The 20,420-nt window shown below is 35.4% G+C and overlaps 1 protein-coding gene across 3 annotated transcripts in view; it reads right to left on the reverse strand.

The window, feature by feature from the left end:
* Positions 1–20,420, reverse strand: part of LOC126893412 (ras-related protein Rab-38) — a 103,385-nt gene that overhangs the window by 50,294 nt on the left and 32,671 nt on the right. The window lies entirely within an intron of this gene.

Consider the following 20,420-nt stretch of genomic DNA (forward strand, 5'->3'; position numbering starts at 1 on the left):
CATTCTTATGGTAGTAGTATTTTAAGAAAAAATTATAATGAAATTTGGACACCCCTTAAAAATTTTATGGGGGTTTGGTTCCTTTAAACCCCCCAAACATTTGTGTACGTTCCAATTTAATTATTATTGTAGCGCCGTTAGTTAAACACAATGTTTTAAAAACTTTTTATCTTTTAGTACTTTTTCGAAAAGTCAGTTTTTATCGAGATATTTTGAATATTTGTCAAATTCACCACATATTTGTATATGGTTAAGTACGATTATTATGGAAACTTGGTAATAATATAAAAATTTATTTATAATTTACATTTTTAGGCATATTTTGAACCATATTAAAAAAGAAGCCACATCTCAATAAAAGGTGCCTTATCGAAAAAATACAAAGAGGCAAAAAAGTTTTAAAAACACTGTGTTTAACTAATGGTATCGCAGTAATAGTTTAATTGGAACGTACACAAGCATTTGGGGGGGGGGGGAGCAAAAAGTTTTAAAAACACTGTGTTTAACTAATGGTATCGCAGTAATAGTTTAATTGGCACGTACACAAGCAATGCTACATGTCCATTTTCAATAAAAAAATCTCTAATAGTTTTCGATATATTCGAAAAAATCGATTTTCATTTTGTAACTTCAAAGGGCTGTAACTTTTTTTATGAGCACATTTGTACTAAGGTAAGTTAGATTTATTCGAACTATTTTTGGTCCCAGAATATGTGATTTAATTTATGACCTGTATTTTTGTTACACCCTGTATAATGGCGACACAAACATATTTACCATGAAAAAGGGTATTAGGCAAAGAGATACTATCTCTCCTAAACTACTCACCACTTTGTTACAGAGCTATGAGAAAGTACTATGAGAAAAAATAACTGTAACGAAGAAAAGACCAAAAAAGAAATATCCTTATTGAAAAACGGTCGCGGGGTCGCGCTCCAGGGCCGGAAGGAATACCTGCAGAACTACTTAAAAATGGTAATGACAAATTAGCTAGAATAATAACAATATAATAGCTTTTTAAATGGATAACATCTATACATTAACTATGGATAACATCTATACATCTATACATTAACGTAACTAGCACACTAAGTCGACTGTACGGAAGAATTCTAAAAGACCTAATATACATATATGAAGAATACGAATCAGAGGAACAAAGCGGCTTTAGGGCAGGTAGATCCACAATAGACAACATTTTCTGTATAACTCAAGTGATAGAAAAAAGGCTGTCAAGAGCCCAAGAGTTGCATTTACTCATGGTAGATCTAACGAAGGCATATGACACAGTCCCCATTAATAGACTATGGGAAGTACTAGAAAAGGCTGAAAGAAATGTATCTATTATTCAGGCACTCAAAGAACTATATAGAAATTCGACATCCAAAATTACAAGCGGAAATAAAATATCAAACGGTCCCGGTCACTAAAGGGCTAAGGTAAGGATGCTGTATATCGAAAGTATTATTCAATATAATATATTGAATAAATATATTATATTTATTCATATAAATATATGAATATTTGAATAAATATATATAAATATATTATATTGATGAAACCCTTAGACAATGGAAGAGGTGCAATGACATGGGACTACCGATAGGAGATACTATACTCTACACATTGCACTATGCAGATGACCAAATTGTACAGGACAAGTAAGATCTTGAATATATGGCAAGGACACTAATAGAGGAATATATGGAAGTAAGTAGTCCGGTGCCAGTCACCGGAGGAAGCAGACGTGCGAGCGCAGTGGAGCAGCAGCGAGTAGCCGACGGAGAGGGAGGTAGCTCGATTAGCAGAACTTTTCAGTTCGCCCGTGAATGTAAGCACGGGGGCGAGTCGAGCGCTTCTATCTCTTCAGGCAAGAAGGAGAGGCAAAAGTAAATCTTTTGGATGTTGCGAGCTTAGGAAATTTTATTTTTATTGAATTCTCTGAGACGCTACAACTAGGGATTAGTTAGCGGAAGAAGCAAAACGGGCTCCTCCTCGCGAGCCCGTTAGGGGTTCCTACTGTATCACCGTTAGGGTATCGACACTGCAAGGTGTAGTTTTTTGGAATCTACAACGTGCAGCTCCGGCCCCTGGGTCAGTAGGACAAGAACATCAAGATCATGCAAAGTGGATCGTAACCACGTGCAGAGTGAGGATACTGACGGTTACTCGTCGGTAGATGAGCAGACGGTACCAGAAAACAAGGAAAGAAGAGAGAAAGACGAAGGGGAATTTAAACTCCCTAGGCAAGGCAGGAAGAAGAAAGAGAAGGTGAAGAAAAAACCAGAAGAAAAAGGCAAAGCCGAGACAACGGACAAGGACAACCCGAAAGTAGAGACCATGGAAGAAGAAGTCCCCGACGAGGCGGACAGAGGAACGACGAAAAGGGCTAGAGTCATAACTGCCGCAAGTGATGACTAAAAAAGCGCATCAAAAGAGGAAGAAGTAGCAGCCCTAAAAGAGTTGCTACAAGAGCTACATCTTGCTACACAAAAAAGAGAGGCACAATATGAAGAAAGGCTGAAGAAAAAAGACGAAGAGATAGCCCGTCTGAGGCCCGAAATAGCGGAGCTGAAGGACACGATGGTCAAGTCTCACAAGCAGGTGGTGGACCGTATAGACGACCGGTTCAACGAGCTGATGGAAGCCCAGAACACGACGACCAAATCACAAAAGCCAAGCCCAGCCGACAACAAAAGCCAACAACAAGCAAAGGCTCCCATATCGAAACCTCCGAAGCCACAAACCGAGATAAAAAAGACAGCGGTAGAAAAAAGGACCGAAAAACCACCACAGCCCAAGAAAAAGAAGAAATACTTCCAACCACTGCCTAAAGGCGAGGCAACATCGTGGGAAAAGAAGGCAGAAGACGCCATGAGGGCCCACTCTCCCCCAATAACGGACATGCTCTTCCTGCCACAAGGACCAGCACAACCGATCCACAAACCGACGAAAGAAAAAGAGAAGATCTAGTCCCCCCAGTAACAAACACAAATGAGGGTGCGCTTGCCTTGCCACAGCCAAGTGAAACAGAGACAGAGGACATGGAAACAAACCAAAGCGAAGAGAACACCGTGTTGCCTGAACAACAGGCAACACCACACCGGAAGCCGCCTGTAATTAAATTACAGAGCGTGAGTGAAACAGGGGCTATCCTAGCCATGGCCCAAAAACAACACGTTTACACAGTAAACAGGATATCAAGAAGCGAGAGAGAGACACTCATTCAGGCGAAAAGCCCGGATGATTATAGAAAGATGACCAGAATAATAGAAGAATACGCAAAGACGTATAAAGAGAAAAGACTACAATGGATAGCCTTCCCACTTGAAGAAGACATAAAACCCAGAGTGGTTTTAAGAGGATTGCCCACGAATACCACCCAAAAGGCAATCCAAGAAGAGATGTTAGAAGAACATCAAATAGTCTATCACTCAGCAGTGAATATGACATCCAGAGCAGGCCCCAGACATCCTGACTTTGGATCGCGAGGATGTGGTAAAGGCTAAGCAGATCTCTAATTTGTGTCACATGAAGGTCGTGGTAGAGGACCTACGCAAAGCGACAGGGCCAACGCAGTGCTTCAACTTCCAGGGTTACCACCATGCTCAGAACGGGTGCCACAAGGACCCGAGGTGCGTGAAATGCGGCGAGGATCACTCCACGAAAGAATGCAAAAGACCAAGAGCAGAAAAGGCAACATGTGCAAACTGCAAGGGCAGTCACCCCGCAAACTACCGAGGATGCCCAAGATGCCCAACCTGGGGAAGACCACCACAACAGAGGCCACAACAACAAAGACAACAGACCAACAGACTACAGCAGGCAACCGGGGTATCCTACACCCAAGCCACGCAAGTCCAACAAACAGAGAACACCACAGCGATCCCCCAAGACAAAGATGGCCTAGTCAGGCTAGTAACTAACATAGTGACTAAGGTAGTCCAAGAGGTGATCCAAGGCACCAGGCTACCGCGGAAGTAATGGAGGCAGACAGGGGATACTTGATGATAGGCTCCTGGAATCCGGGTGGTATAGCAACAAATCAAAACATCATGGACGAGCTCGCCAATAGATACGAGATGGACATCGTAGCAATACAGGAAACAAAACATACCAACAATTTCAACCTAAAGTTTCCTGAGTACGATGTATATAGGAACGACCTCACAAGAAGATCAGGAGGAACGGCCATCCTGATTAAGAAGGGAATTAAACATACAAGATTCACAACTTCACGACTGGTAAACATGGAAGCAACTACAATAGAAATGAAAATGAGGCAATTCTCACAGGCCGGGTTAAATCAAATTGCTTGCTTGCTTGCTTGAGGAATATAGAAAATGGGGTCTGGAGGTGAATACCAAAAAACCATAATATCTATGCGTAGGAAGAGAAGAAACGGAGAACCTGAACCTGGAACAGGAGACAATTGCAAGCTGCAATGAATACATATATCTGGGAATAAAACTAACGAAACAGAAGTACAGGAAGAAACGAAGAAAATATTAAAGAAAGGATAGTAAAGGAAAAACAGGTGATAGGAGCCCTGATTTCGGTACTGGCATAAAATTTAAGAACAGAAAATAAAAACGAATTCACAACACCATATTAAAAGCAGTGTTAACCTATGGAGCTGAAGTCTGGCAATTAACCAAAAAGTACAATCTTACTAGCCACTGAGATGGATTTTTGGAGAAGGTCAGCAAGACGATCTAGACTAGAACACATAAGAAACGACGACATTAGCCAACAAATGGAAGTAGAAAGAACAATCATAGATTACATCGAAAGAAAATAGCTAGTATGATACGGACACGTAAGACGAATGGAGGAAAGGAAAATCCAGAAAAAAGTGTTAGAATTGCCCCACAGAAAAACGAAAACGAGGAAGACCAGCAACTACATGGATAAAGGGCATCTCCAAGGCGATTTGCCGATTGAGACGCCACGTCAGCAGGGCCTATTTTACCACTAGGCCCATGAGGCACCTGCCTCGGGCCCGCATTTTAATGGGGCCCGAAAAGATCACAAAAAGAAAATTTTTATTAAGAAAACAAAATAAATTTTCAAAATTATTTCATTTTACGAATAGGCAATGATAAAATGATAACAAATTAGATTAGAGTTATATTCAAAAACCATAAAACCGTTCTTATCATAAAACCGAAATAAGAGAAGGTAGATTGCCTTGTCTGCGTCAATAAAAATAAGCAAAATTTAGACGCCACTCCAAAGGATTAACAAGAGGTAGGATTAACAAGAGGTATTGTCATAATTTATTCAAAATGCACTTTTAAATGTAATATTTAGGGCCAATTTCTCATATCGAGTTCAACTCCAGTTTAACCTGAACTTCTAGTAAACGTCAGTTTAAAGTCAAAATCGTCTTTCTCAATTCGCACGTTCAACCGATAGCAGTTTAAACTTGAACGATGCTTGAACGGTGGAATTCGGCCGTTCAAAGATTTCCTGAACTCAGTTCAGATGATTTCATGGACTACGCATGCGTTGTATTAACACGAAACGCTGTCATAATATAAATATATCCTATTTTATTATATTAAGCCTAACGATAAACGATAACATTATTTTTGTTTTTATAATATTTATTTATAATTATTAAAATGACTATTTGACTATAAATATTTTAATTTAACTTTATTCAAGAAGAGCATAAAAAAGGTAGTTCAAAATGGCGACAGTTTATTACCTTTTGCCATCTATTGGTATTTCTCGAAAGCGGTAGAACGAGCGCTGACATGAACGTGCAATGAGAAACGCATTCCAAACAAAACCACAGCTCACCGGTGAACCTGGTTCAACTGAACCATAGATTAACGCAGGTATGAGAAATCGACCCTTAGTTTGATGCCGTTTTCAACAAAGATAAGGTATCGCTTGCTTGTATTAGTTTTCAGTCCTGTGCTTTTTAAGTTAGTTCAACTGATCTATGTATTAATCATTAGTCGTTTTATTAAATTTCTTTAAACACTTATTTGTCTTAACTAAGTAACCGTTTAGTTATTATCATGAGTTATAAACATTTAAGTGGCATTGAAAAACGAAAAAAGCAAAAATTAAGAGAACAGAGACGGCAGGCACAAAATAATCCAATATTATCATATTTTATACCCCACAACACTGCGCAAAAAAGAAGTTCGTCCTCCCATCCTGTTCTTCTTCTTCTTCTACGGCACTACAGCCCCAATTGAACCTTAGCCTCCTTTATTTTGTTCCTCCACCCTTGTTTATCGGTCGCTGCTATTCTCCATACACGGACTCCTTAAAATGCTTGTCCATCGCTGCTTACTGTGTTTCCCAGCGCTTTCTTGGCTTTCCAACCAGTCTCTTTCCCTGCATCTTAGCGTTCAGTGCCCTTTTTGGTAGCCCGTCCTCTCCCATTCTTATAACATATGCGGCCCATTGCAATCTTAGTATTCTAATAAAGTCTGACAGGGGTGTTTCCTTAGAAAGTTGATAAAGTTCGTTATTGTATCGAATTCTGAAGATTCCGTTCTCCCTCACAGGTCCTAGTATTCTCAGTACTTTCTTTTCGAATGTGTCGAGTTTGTTTTTGGATGTTTCTTTCAGGACCCATAATATTAATTTCCAGACCTAGCCTTTTCGTTTGAATTATTAACTCTACGTATGTTTCCTATGCTCCTGTTGATGTTCTACTCATAATATTTGTATCATCGGCATAAGCGGCCAATTGAACAGTTCTCTTGGTCAGTAGGTTTCCTCGTCCAGTTGGCATTTGCCTAACAGCATACTCCAGTGCCAAGTTAAACAATTACGGCCAACTTATCTCCCTACTTCAATCCCTGCAAGATTTTGAAAAAGTCTGTCCGGTGGCTTTGTAGGTACTGGTATACATGCCTGAGTTTCATCCATTGAGGCTTTAATGAGTCTAATTAGCTTGTGTGGTATTGCCAATAATATCAATTCAGCCCATATATAGTATACTTAGTCTGTTCCTTTTGACTGAGTCGTATGACTGTATCAAGTCTACAAACATGTTGTGAGCATCAATGTTGTGTTCCCATGATTTGCTCAAGACCTGCTTGACTGTAAATATTTGATTCATTCTTGATCTTCTCCGTCTGAAACCCGTCTGGTAGGTACTCTGCAATAATACTTTCTGCTAGTGGTTGGAGCCTCTTGTTTATAATATACTTAGGTGAGGACTTTATATGCTGTACATAGTAGAAAAATTCCACAGTAGTTTTTGCACTTTAAACAATTAAACAATATTTAATTATTTAAATATGAATTTTATTTATTGTTAATAAAAATTTAAATTTCTGGTGCAACTATAGTTCTATTAAATAATTAATACATGTAAAAAAGTTATTATTATTATTTATTACTATTAAATTTTTGTTAGGGGCCCGAAAATTATGTAGTGCCTCGGGCCTGATTTCAAGTAAAATAGGCTCTGCACGTCAGAATAAACCAGAACCAAAAAGATCCAGAATGAATGTTCTAGGGTTCTCCAGCATAGGCGTACTGGTGTACTTTTATGAACAAGGTTAAGTTGTAATTTTGACTCTCGGAATGTAAATTGAGTTTGAATGTACGCGTCGTGGCAAAATAAATTATTGTAATTGTTATGTGTTAGTTTTTATATGTGTGTTAGTGTGATATAAATTACTGTAGATATTAAATGAATTAAATTACAAGTGTGTGTAATTAAAGCTTTATGATTATGAAAAAGCCTTCGATCGAGTACAATATCATAAACTCGTACATATACTAAAACAACTCGACATAGATCAAAAAGACATTCGTTGCATAGAAGCTCTTTACTGGAATCAAACAGCTGTCGTCAAGGTGGATAATGAAACAACGCAAGCTCAAAAAATTCTCAGAGGTGTAAGACAGGGATGCATTCTCTCCCCACTACTGTTCAATTTATATTCAGAAAGTATCTTCCAGGAAGCTCTTGAGGAATAAGAAAGCGGCATCAAAGTAAATGGTACCTGGGTCAATAATATACGATATGCGTATGACTCGGTCTTAATAGTAGACAATATAGGAGACCTTCAAAACCTTCTTAATAAAATTGAAGAACATAGCGAGAACATGGGACTTAGCATCAACATAAAAAAGCCGAAGTTCCTTATAATCTGCCGTCAATTATGTCAACATCAAAATGCAAGACTACCATATAATAAAAAAATATGAAAAAAAAATTTTAGGAAACGCTTTTCTTTAGTTACGAGTGCCTAAAATTAAAAATTATAAAAATCAACTAAAAAGCAAAAAATAACAAAAATTGAACAAATCTAACACATTCGTTAAAGAAAAGCGTGACGCGTCTTCATCGAATAAACGGTTTTCGCCCCACGCTTTTCTTTAACGAATGTGTTAGATTTTTTCAATTTTTGTTATTTTTTGCTTTTTAGTTGATTTTTTTATAATATTTTAATTTTAGGCACTCTTAACTAAAGAAAAGAGTTTCTTAAAAATATTTTTTTCATATTTTTTTATTTTTTACTTTTTAGTCTTACACTTTTCAAACATTAAAATATATCGTCATGTTTATTAAAATATGTATAAAACATATGATGTAGGTACAAACATGAAAAGTAGTCGGAATCGGCAAAAAACTTGAAACTTTATTGCATAACGTAAACAATTAACGTAGAAAGTGAAATTATGTATAGTTCATATAACTAGCTACAATCTTTAAAAGTTTCAATTTTCTTCATTGTAAAAAACAAGAGATTTTAATCATTTTCCGTTAAAATCGATTTTTTATTTAGACAATTAATAAACATAAAATTTTTTTTATTGATTATTCGTGTATTGTTTCCGCGAATGCATATGTCTGCAAATTTTTAGTCATTTGCATTGAGCAAAAAGTAGTCAAATTAACGTCCAAAGATTTGACCCAAACGATTGAACTAAAGAAAAGCCTTTAATTAATATGCCAAAACGAATGCGTTAATGTTAATTGTAGCACAAAACCTCTCTACCGGTGGTTTTTCTAAGACTACGATAAAAACAGGAATTTTTTTAATTCGAGGTTTGGTTGAACGATGGCTTAGTGTGAAAACCTCGTATCTCATTGTACAGAAAATTTTACATGAGTGACTTTAAACTGAATTTCTGCATAATCTAACCCAAAATATATATGAAAAATGTATGTGTAATGATCTAAACATACTCAGAATCAAAAATATGTAAACATAGTTTTTTGTTTTAAGTTATAGTATGCAGAAATTAAGTTTAAAGTCTCGCCTGTAAAATTTTCTGTGAAATGATGTACGAGGTTTTCACACAAAGCTATCGTTTTGTTTCGTATCATATTGAAATTTGACACGAATAATAGAGGAGCAAAGTGTGCTAAATTTGCAGTCACTCGAGCGTTATGGAGACCTATTGGGTTGTGATTATTAGGTCCTAAAACCAAAAAAAGTTAAGTAAAATTTTCCATTTTAGTGGGAACTTTCCACTTTTTAATTTAATTTTCCATTTCCAACAATCGTTTTTTCCGATTATAGCGCCATCTATCCATAGCTTGAAAAATGTCTCGAATAAAAGTTGCCTATTTTTACGTAAAGAATCCAAATCTGCAATGAAAATTTGGGGCTTCCATTTAACATTTTAAAGTAACCTCCAACCCCACCTCCGTGGGAGGTCATGTTTGATACCATTCGATAGATTTTTCAAAAACATAATGAAATTATATTTTGCAGTTTTTCGATCTGATGTTTATTTTGCGAAATATCGCGGGTTTGAATTTAAAATTTTAAATTTACCCCCCATGTTTGGTACCATTCAATCGATTTTTGAAAAATATTGAAGACCATATTTTTTAGTTTTTCGATTTGACGTTCATTTCGCGAAATATTCGCTTTTTTGTGAAACTTTATGATTCACGCATTTCCTTACGCCCCGCTCAAATCGTCAGATTTTTGAAATATACACTCTTTTGCATGTACTTAACTTACCTTATCTTAATCTGACAATTTCGAGTATTTTTAAGGATAGATTTTTTTTCGGGCCCCCCATAAAGAACTTCATTGTGTTAAGAGCCAATACATGGCAGAGGTACATCTGCAGGGTACCAGGTTTCTCCCCATATGATAATCTGACGCGCTCAAGTAACTGCAAAAACCCCCGCTTGGGCGATAAGCGCCGATTTTTATATAAACAAATATGAGCGTTCGAAGTTTGAAACTTCATTGTTTATCTATGAAGCGTAAAAGGTGGCAATTATGTATAGTTCATATCATTAGCTACAAAAGGTAAAAGTTTCAAGTTTCTACATTGTAAAAAACAAGAGAATTTAAGCATTTTCCATTAAAATCGTTTTTTTTTATTTAAACAACTAATAAACATAAAAAAGAATGTGTGTGTACTTTGTACGCACGTAAGAAGTTATACTTCTATTATAATATAATTTCAACGAAATAAATATAACTACTTAAGTTACAATACAAAAAATTAACAATAATTACCAAAAATGAACCAAAACTTAACAATGCCAAATATTAAAAAAAAAAAGAAAAAAATATGAATCGTCCGGGATTTGAACCCGCAATCTCGCGATTTTTTGATCTCTGGTCCAATGGTCTACCAACAAGGCCATCAAGCCGCATGCTAGTTACCTTTCAGATATACATAATTATACATCACGGTGACAAGTGAAATATAAAAATAGATGTTTTATTATTTTACGCCCAAGGAAGACAAATCCAAAGACACAAAATTATAATAAAAAAACCTTTTAAACCACTTTTTTCAAATTGCGCAAGTTGTATTATTAATATTAATGTTAATAAATGAAATATAAATATTTTGACGTTTCACAATTTGACAATTCACTTTTAACTGCAGTGCCTTAAAATTTTTAAAGCACTAGTGCCTTAAAGTAGCATTTTTAACGCTCCTATGGAGTCCTAAAAATTGCATTTTTAACACGTTTGTAGAAAAATATATTTAAGAACACTAATATATTCTTTCCACACCTTTTCTGGACTGATACATACATAAATTAAAACTATTTGAAGTATAACTTCAAAAATATAATATGAAAACTATTTAAAAAGGCAGTATAACTATTAACTAACCTTTGTTGTTTCTCTTCCCACAAATTTTAAAAGGCAACAACCATACATAACCAAACCGTCAACCGTCCAAACCACAGCTGCGCTACAGCTGCCATATTGGATAATTTTTGACATGTCATTTGAACATCAAATCAGAACAAAGTTATAATGCGCATGCGCCGGGATCGTGGGTTTTAACATATAAAAATTCACCCTCATATCGCGCGTAAAGAAGTATAACTTCAAAAATTTTTATTGACTATTCGTTTATTGCTCCCGCGAATACATATGTCTGCAAATTTTCATTAATTTGCATTGAAGAAAAGGCAGTCAAATTAACGTCTAAAGATTTGATGCAAACTATTGAACTAAATAAAAGCGTTTAAAAATCAAGATGTAGAGCGCGTAAGAAAATTTAAGTACCTGGGAACCTGGCTATGTGAAGAGTGGATGTCGGATATCGAAATTAAATGTCGGATAGAAAGGGCCAGAAGTGCATTCATGAAATTCAGAAACGTCTTTACAAACTCTGACTTTGACCTAAACCTAAGACTAAGATTCACGAAATGCTATATATGGTCGGTGCTCCTATATGGCATGGAAGGATGGACTTTAAAAATAAACACAATGAATAAGCTAGAGGCATTTGAGATGTGGATTTATCGACGAATCCTTAAAGTTCACTGGACCACACGAATAACAAATGAGAAGAATTGGTACAGAACAAAAACTGCTATGCACAATTAAACAGAGAAAAACGGCATACCTGGGGCACCTAATTAGAAACGAAAGATACCAGTTTCTGCAAACCTTAATTGAAGGAAAGATCGAAGGAAGAAGGGGAGTGGGCAGGAAGAAAATGTCATGGCTCCGTAATGTCAAACAATGGACAGAGCTAAGAAACATAGGAGACCTAATGCATACTGCAAAGCATAGGGAAAAATAGTCAAACGTGATCGCGAACATCCATTAGTGGATTGCATAACAAGAAGAAGAAGTAATTAAAAGAATATAAATTAAGTGATTTTATTTAAATGTACATGTTAAAATAATAATAAATAAAGTAGATTTCGTAAAAGTATACTCAAAGGGCTAGCTCGACGCTGGAGTATTCAAAAGAATTAATTTTTTGTGGTGCATGTTAAAGGATGGGCGCTTAAGTTGTTCGCTTGATATTAAAAAACTCTGTTTTGAAGTAGAGCTTATGGGGTTTAGGAGATTAAACCCAGTCCTGTCTACATGTATGTAAATGAGTGTATGAAGTTTTGGAATTTTGCGGAGTAATGAGTTTACACTGGACACGATTCCAATACAGCGGTGAAGTATTAGATGCATAATATAAGGTACATATTTTAATATCGGATAAAAGTTTTTTACAAGTAAATATAGAGGTCTATGTTTAAAATATGTGTCCATAATACGCTTCAATCAACAATTTTCATTGTTTTAATGAAAGTTGTGTATAAAATATGAGCAGGTGAAATATATAATAACAAAACTCTGATGGTGAATAAATAAAAAACTAGTTGCAGCAAAAAGTAGATAGAGCAGAAAAATTAGCAAAAAATCGTTTTCGTGACACTTTTTAATCCAGGTATCTATACTAAAATCACAATAAAGATGCACTAGAAATAAACAAACCAAGGCACGTTGAATGTTACAAGGAGCACTCCCAAATCATGATTGATAAAGTATATATGTTACAGTTCAAGTTGATTCTCAGTTAGAGTTGACTCCAACTAGTTGGAGTCAACTCCAACTGAAACGAGCAGTAAAAGTTGATTTTAAAAATTTAAATCAACTTTTACTAGTTGAAGTTGACTCTTCCTGGATCGATTCAGTAAATGTTGATTATACGAGAATCTCAAGTGCATTTTTGATGAGTGTGCGTTTCTTTGTTTTGACCGTTTCAACTACTTATTAGTATAGTCTGTAACGTCGCCCCCGTTAGGTAAATTATTCTGATTCAATTTTTTGCACAAACTTACTCAAAGAAATACATCCGTATAACAATCCTTATAACAAATACACAGGGTGTCACGCGGTACCGCGGTTGAAAAATTGTTTAACCAATTTTTGTTAACCAAATTCACAAAAATAATTTTTATCTACTCTATCTCATATTATGTAAAAATGTAAAGGTTTTATTGTGTGAAAATTGTAAATATAGATAGCAGTACATGAAGAGTTTAAAGTGTGTCTGAAGTAACAATGTATTTTAAATGGGTTTTACTTTTTCGCACTGTTTTTAGCACACTTTCATATAATTAAACATCCTTAACTTTCGCCTTCGGGAGGAAATCAGACACGCCCTTACAACGGCAACTGAAATGCTCACAAAACAGCGACCACGGAAGCAAAGATGGATGACAGAGGAAATATTGGATTTAATGGATGAAAGAAGAAAATGCAAACAGCACAAAGCAATGTACAAAGCCTTAAATAGAACCATTAAACAAAAAATAAAAATTGCAAAAGAAAAATGGATAACAGAACAATGTGAAGAAATCGAAAATTTATATAAAAAACATGATGACCTCCATCTGTATAAGAAACTCAAGGAATTCACAGGCACGAGATACTCACAAGGACCAAATAATCTAATCAACGCAGAAGGCAAACTGATTTCAAGCCCTGAAGAACAAATAAACATGTGGGAAGACTATATAAAGGAACTCTTCTATGGCATCAGAGAACCTCCTACATTAAATACCGAAAACGACGAAGGTCTTCCAATACTAAAGTCCGAACTGGAATATGCTGTACGTCAACTAAAAAACAACAAATCTGTAGGAAAAGATGAAATACCAGCTGAGCTATTGAAGTTAATCAACGAGGAAAACTTAGACCTTCTTCTTGGACTATTTAATAATGTTTACAATACAGGGACTATCCCTAAAATATGGCTTGAATCAGTCTTCATACCACTGCCTAAAAAGAAGAACGCCAAATTATGCCAGGACTTCCGCCTTAAAAGTCTATTAAATAACATTCTGAAGCTTTTCTTGCGTATCATACAGAACAGAATATATTATAAAAAATGTGATGAGGTCACCGGTCAAGAACAATTTGGCTTCAGGAAAGGTATGGGGACACGAGAAGCAATATTTTGTCTTCAAACTCTGGCACAAAGATACAAAGATCAGCAAGCAGACCCTTTTATCTGTTTCATAGATTTTGAGAAAGCGTTCGAAAGGGTGAAGCACAAGACCTTGATAGAAAGATTGAATGACATCGGAGTCGACAAAAGAGATTCTAAAATTATAGAGGCTATTTATTGGAATCAGACAGCAATCATAAAGACCAATGGTAATACGTCAAGGCCAATTGAAATACAACGAGGTGTTAGACAGGGTTGTGTGCTATCACCCATACTTTTAACGTCTATTCTGAGGTAATATTTGCGAACTCTTTATCGCACCATTCAGAAGGAATCAGGATAAACGGTCAGAGAGTAAATAACATCCGCTATGCAGATGACACAGTATTAATGACTGATTCGGACCATAGTCTGCAGATACTGTTGGATAGGGTTACTGAGAGTTGTGAAAAAATGGGGATGAAGATCAATACTGCGAAAACCAAAGTTATAAGAATATCAAGGAACAAAAATTTACCTCTTCCAATAAATATGTGAAACACCAACAGCTTGAATACGTAAGCCAGTACAAATATCTTGGTTGCTGGTTTAACAATCAACTTGATTAAAAACAAGAAGTCAAGAGCGAGAATAGAGGTAGCCCGACAGGGGTTTATCAAAATGAAAAGCTTATTTTTTAACAGTCGCATTAATATCAGCCTTAGATGTCATTGTCTGCATTGCTATGTGTGGTCAATACTTTTGTATGGAACGGAGGCCTGGACACAACACAACACTGATGAACAAGTTGGACACCTTTGAACTCTGGCTTTATAGAAGAGACTTGAAAATACCTTGGACAATCCACACCACCAACGAATATGTTCTGAGGAGAATAGGTACAGATAGGGAACTGCTAAAAATCATTAAAGTCAGAAAAGTTAGCTACCTGGGACACATAATGAGAAAAAAAAAGTAACGCCTCACGCAACTGATCATCCAGGGTAAGATTGAAGGAAAACGGGGTCCCGGTAGGCGCCAGATTTCATGGTTTAGAAATATCAGAAACTGGACCGGCCTTGGTTCAACATCTTTGTTTAGAGCCGCATTGGACAGAGACAGATTTGCCAGTGTAGTCGCTAACCTCCACTAAAGGAGAAAGCACCACAAGAAGAAAAACTTTCGACTTGTCATGATGATGACATGTGAGCTATAAATTACAAAAAAAGTTTTGACAGGTTTTGGTTTGACAGAAGTTTGAATTTTTAAATGTCAAAATGGTGCAATGGTGCATCTCACTCGCACTCACATTGATAGCTGCGTCAATACGCTCCTAGCGCTCATTGTTAATAATTAAAAATAACCGCTTAGTAATAAAATAATAACAAAAAATTCTTCACTATCTTGTAGGGGGGTTGTTAAAATTTTATTTGGTGACTTTCGGACTTTCATAATAATAATTTTTAACTGAGTTATTAAGCCTTGAAAATGGTCATTTTCGTATTTTGCAAATTTTAAATCGCGTATAACTCAAGAACAACAAAATTTTACAGAAAAATCACAAAAGACCTCTTTTGCTCCGAATGACCCAAATGATGTAAAGAAAATTGTCCTAAATAAATTTTGTTTGTGAGTTTGTTTAAAAAAATTGTTTAAACAATTTTTCGACCACAGTACCATCTGACACCCTGTGGATTCGTTATTTGGTCGAAGAGGACCTCTTTTTTAGTAAGTTTGTGCAAACAAAATCGAACTGGAATAATTTACCTTACGGGGGCGACGATACAGGCTAGACTAATTTGAACATATTCAGTAACATTTAATTTCTAGAATCGGCTGTTTGTGTGAATCAGAATCAACTTTTACTAAATGGCATTGGGAAGAGTATACTTTTCCTAGTTGGAGTCTACTTTTACTAGTAAATGTTGAATATAAATCTTCATTTTATATTTATAATCAACTTTTACTGAAACCAGCCGTTAGAGTCGACTCCAACTAGTTGGAGTCAACTCCAACTGGATAATCAACTTGAACTGTAACATATACATTGTAAATCCCAAATCATGGTTTACAAAGTTTATATATTGTAAATCATGATTCGGGAGTGCTCCTCGTAACATTCAACGTGTCTTGGTTTGTTTATTTTTAGTGCATCTTTGTTGTGATTATAGTATAACAACTGCTTTTGATCAATTTGAAGATAAAAATTTATACATAAAATAAAATAAATATTCTAAAGATTAAACGTAATTTTTTACTCATAAACAATATAGGTATAATTCAGACAAGACCTTGACAGTATTGGAAGAAATAAATTATTTATTGAAATGAAAAATGAAGATATACCAACAAAGCTAACCAGATTAACAAAAATGACTATAAATAGAGCTCGAGCTAGAGTAATGAAAGAAAAAGATAGCACAAAATCAATTGAAATAGAAACAGGAGTGCGACAAGGGATTCTCTGTCAACCACACTATTCAACATAGCAGTAGAAGGAACAATTAAGGCCAGAGAAATTAATGGAACTATAGCCCACTCCTCAACACAAATAGTTGCATATGCAGCTGACATCATTCTGATGAGAAGAGACAAAGAAATATTAAAAGAAACAATAACAACCCTGACAAATGAAGTACGGAAAACAGGTCTAGAAATTAACGAAGTAAAATTAAAATATCTACTCTGCTCTAGAAGAGAAGATAACAGGATGAGAAAAATCAAGATAGAAAACCACACTTTTGAAAGAGTTCAACAATTTAAATATTTGGGAGTACATAATTGTAAATGGCAAAAATAAGAGAAGTGAGGAAGTAACGGAGCGAATACTAGCAGGCAACAAAACGTACTGCAGATATCATAGGCTAATGAGGGATAAGAACCAGGGGCGTCATTTGATAGGGGGCAGGGGGGGCATTTGCCCCCCCCCTGACCCTGAAAATAACTGAAATTTAGAAAAAATAGATCAATTTTGTATTATGTTTGCATATAAATGTATTGTATATATAATGCTTGCCCCCCCTATCAAAATTTCAAATGACGCTCCTGATAAGAACTTATCCAGAAATACAAAACTGAAAATATACAGAGTTGCAATCAGACCAGTAGTTAGGTACATAGGCAGCTGAAACAATGTGCCCCACAGAAAAAGATGAAGAAAATTAAGAATATTCGAAAGGAAAATCCTCAGAAGCATTCATCATCATCAGCCCACAGTCGTCCACTGCTGAACATAGGCCTCCTCGAAAAACTTCCATTCAGATCCATCCTGCGCTGCTGCAATCCAATTGGTACAAATCCTCTTTATGTCGTCAGTCCATCTTGTGGGTGGTCTTCTAGGGTTTCGTCTATCCGCTCTCGGTCTCCACTCCAAGATTTTTTTGGTCCACCTATCATCTTTCATTCTAGCGACGTGTCCTGCCCACTTCCATTTAATTTTGGCTATGTGTTTTATTATGTCTTCTACACCACTTCTTCTACGAATTTCTTCGTTTCTTACCCTATCTCTTAACGGTATGCCCAACAATGATCTTTCCATTCTACGTTGCGTCACTTGTAGTTTTCGTGCAGATGTCCTTGTTAGGGTAAGTGTCTCTGCGCCATATGTAAGAACAGGCAGGACACATTGATTAAAGGCTCTTCTTTTCTTTCTTCATGAATAGATCTGGGCTCTTATCGGGCCCATAATGCTTCAGAAGCATTATGGGCCCGATAAGAATGGAAAACGGAGAAATGAAAAGAAGAAAGGAACCATGAACTAAGAGACATAATGAAGGGAGAAGATATGGTTAGATTTATTAAAGCCAGTGGCGTACTGAGCATGGTTCTGAGGGTTCCTCAGAACCAGGGCCGGGGCCCTGCAGGGGCCCTCTCTAAAGCGCTTTTTGCTTCTTTTGTTTCTAATTTGATGGGGATATTTTGAACTACATAAGTACACACTACGAAATGTGACTGCTTAATAAATTTTAATTTTTGTGGAAGTACTTATTAATAAAAACGAAGAATAACTATTCATCAAAAAATTTAAAATCAAAATTTATTAAGAAACACAGGGAACACTTTTGTAAGATTCCTTGCTCGTTTTACCTGCTTACCGAAATCCTTGTTTAAAGACTAATCGCCGCACAGTCGGGCAGGAGAGCTAAAAAGTTGTCATAAAATAAAAATATTAAATACAATATTTTCTGTCGTTTTCATTTTAATTCAATAGTACACAATCCTACGTATAATTTATCATCATTGTTTCCCCATTAAATCCCCCTCCACCCGTTGCGACGCGTCGCAAAGTGCACATAGTCCGGTGTTACTAATGCGTAAGCCGTGATAGCGTGATTTGACTTACGTTTGATCCACTTATTTCAAGTAAAAAATTAATTTACTAGTAAAATTGGCTACGCATATTTGATGTTCAGATTAGTGATAATATCATTACAAATGTGATGTATTAATTAAGTAAATATAGTTTCTTATAATATTATGTTGTTTAAAATTATCCGTATAAAATATCAAAATATGCATTTTTCAAAAAGAGCAAGTGATTTGTTAGTGTTCCAAGAATGATCCGACTTTAATTTTGTTTAATTTTGAAAGCTTGTGTACTATTCTTTAAAAAGTCACTTTAACTTTTTGCTCATATTTGCTCCTTTTTTCACAATTTTATTTTTTGTGAGGTTATGTTAACATAATTAAATTGAATAACACTCTATTCCAATTTTTCGTTATTTGCATACTTCAAGCATAATAATTCAAGAAAGTGTAGTAGATCCAAAACAAATTAAGATGTATTCCACTTTTTGTTGATTAGTAGCGATCCACTGATCACAAGCAAAAGAAACATAAAAAGAAAAAAATTAGAACACCTGCCAGTGGAAGCACTGCATATTAGTGCATATGTTGAAATTTCCGAATGTGCATCATCTGATGTTGATGTCACATCTGATGATTTTGATGATGATCTGTAATGTATGTTTTTCAATATGTTAGCTACAAAATTGTATGTTATTCTTATAAATATGCGGTAAATGGTTTTAAAGAACAATTTGGTTAGGTAATTTTTCAAAAATATTGGTAACACAATTGTTTTGAGATATAAATAATATTAATAAATGTACATAAAAACAAGTAAATTAGACTGTAGATTTATTTTTAATTAAAATGATTAAATTTCAACTATCATTTAAATCAATATCGGTAGTAACTACGGACATTCAGCTTTGAAAATTAAGTTTGAGCAAAACATTTTTTGAACAAGCCATCTCTCAAGGAAAACTATTTGGAAAGCGAGCTCCAGGAAGAAGAAGAATATCCTGATTAAATAACCTCAGAATCTGCTTCAACACAACATCTGTGCAGCTTTTCCGCGCTGCTGCAGATATAAATAATAAAGATTACCATGATGATCGCCAACATTCGTCACGGATAGGTACATCAAGAAGAAGAAGAAAACATTGGAAAAAACATCGTTTTTGTATATGTACACACAACTTATAATATTAAAACAAAAATTTGGCCATAATATTATCGACAATGATTTAATGCCAACTTATGTTGTCTCTTGCCCCATTGTGCGCCGGTGCCTGCTTACACGTACTATCTCAAACACTTTTATTTTTTTATATTAGCACGATCCATGAATAAGTTGTAGGTAAACTACAAAGTTACAGAAATTCGGAAACTGAGATATTCAATGCAAGTTTTATACGATGGGTCATAAAAATGATTCCAATACAATAGGCTAGATGCTCGACACTCATGTTATACAATGTTAGACTTTATTGGGCGGGTGGGCCCGCATCCCAACTGGAACCAGGGCCCGCTGATCTATCGGTACGCCACTGATTAAAGCGCAGAGACTGAGATGGCTGGGACATATAGAGAGATAGAGAGAAGGAAAGATTGATTAAGAACTGATTAAGAAGATCACCGGATGGAAGCCAGAAACTGAAAGACCAATAGGAAGACCCAGAGATAGATGAGAGGACCAGGTCATAAGAGATATCAAAACCCTAAAAGTGAGACACTAAAGAGAACTATGCACACATAGTTTATCAAAATAAATAATTAATTTAATGATTAAAAAGTTGATGATAAATATTGTAAAATAGCTTTACAAAAGTACTGTGATTTTAAACTATAAATATTTAAAATAACTCAGAGATAGATTTGATTTTCAAATTAAACGTTAATTTTATTGTTAAAAGATATTATATATAAATATAATAAATAAATATTTAAGTTGCTTATCATTTCATAACCTTTTCTACTAATAATAATTATCA

The sequence above is a fragment of the Diabrotica virgifera genome, chromosome 10 (assembly GCF_917563875.1).
Source record: "Diabrotica virgifera virgifera chromosome 10, PGI_DIABVI_V3a".
NCBI classification, from domain to species: Eukaryota; Metazoa; Arthropoda; class Insecta; order Coleoptera; family Chrysomelidae; genus Diabrotica; species Diabrotica virgifera.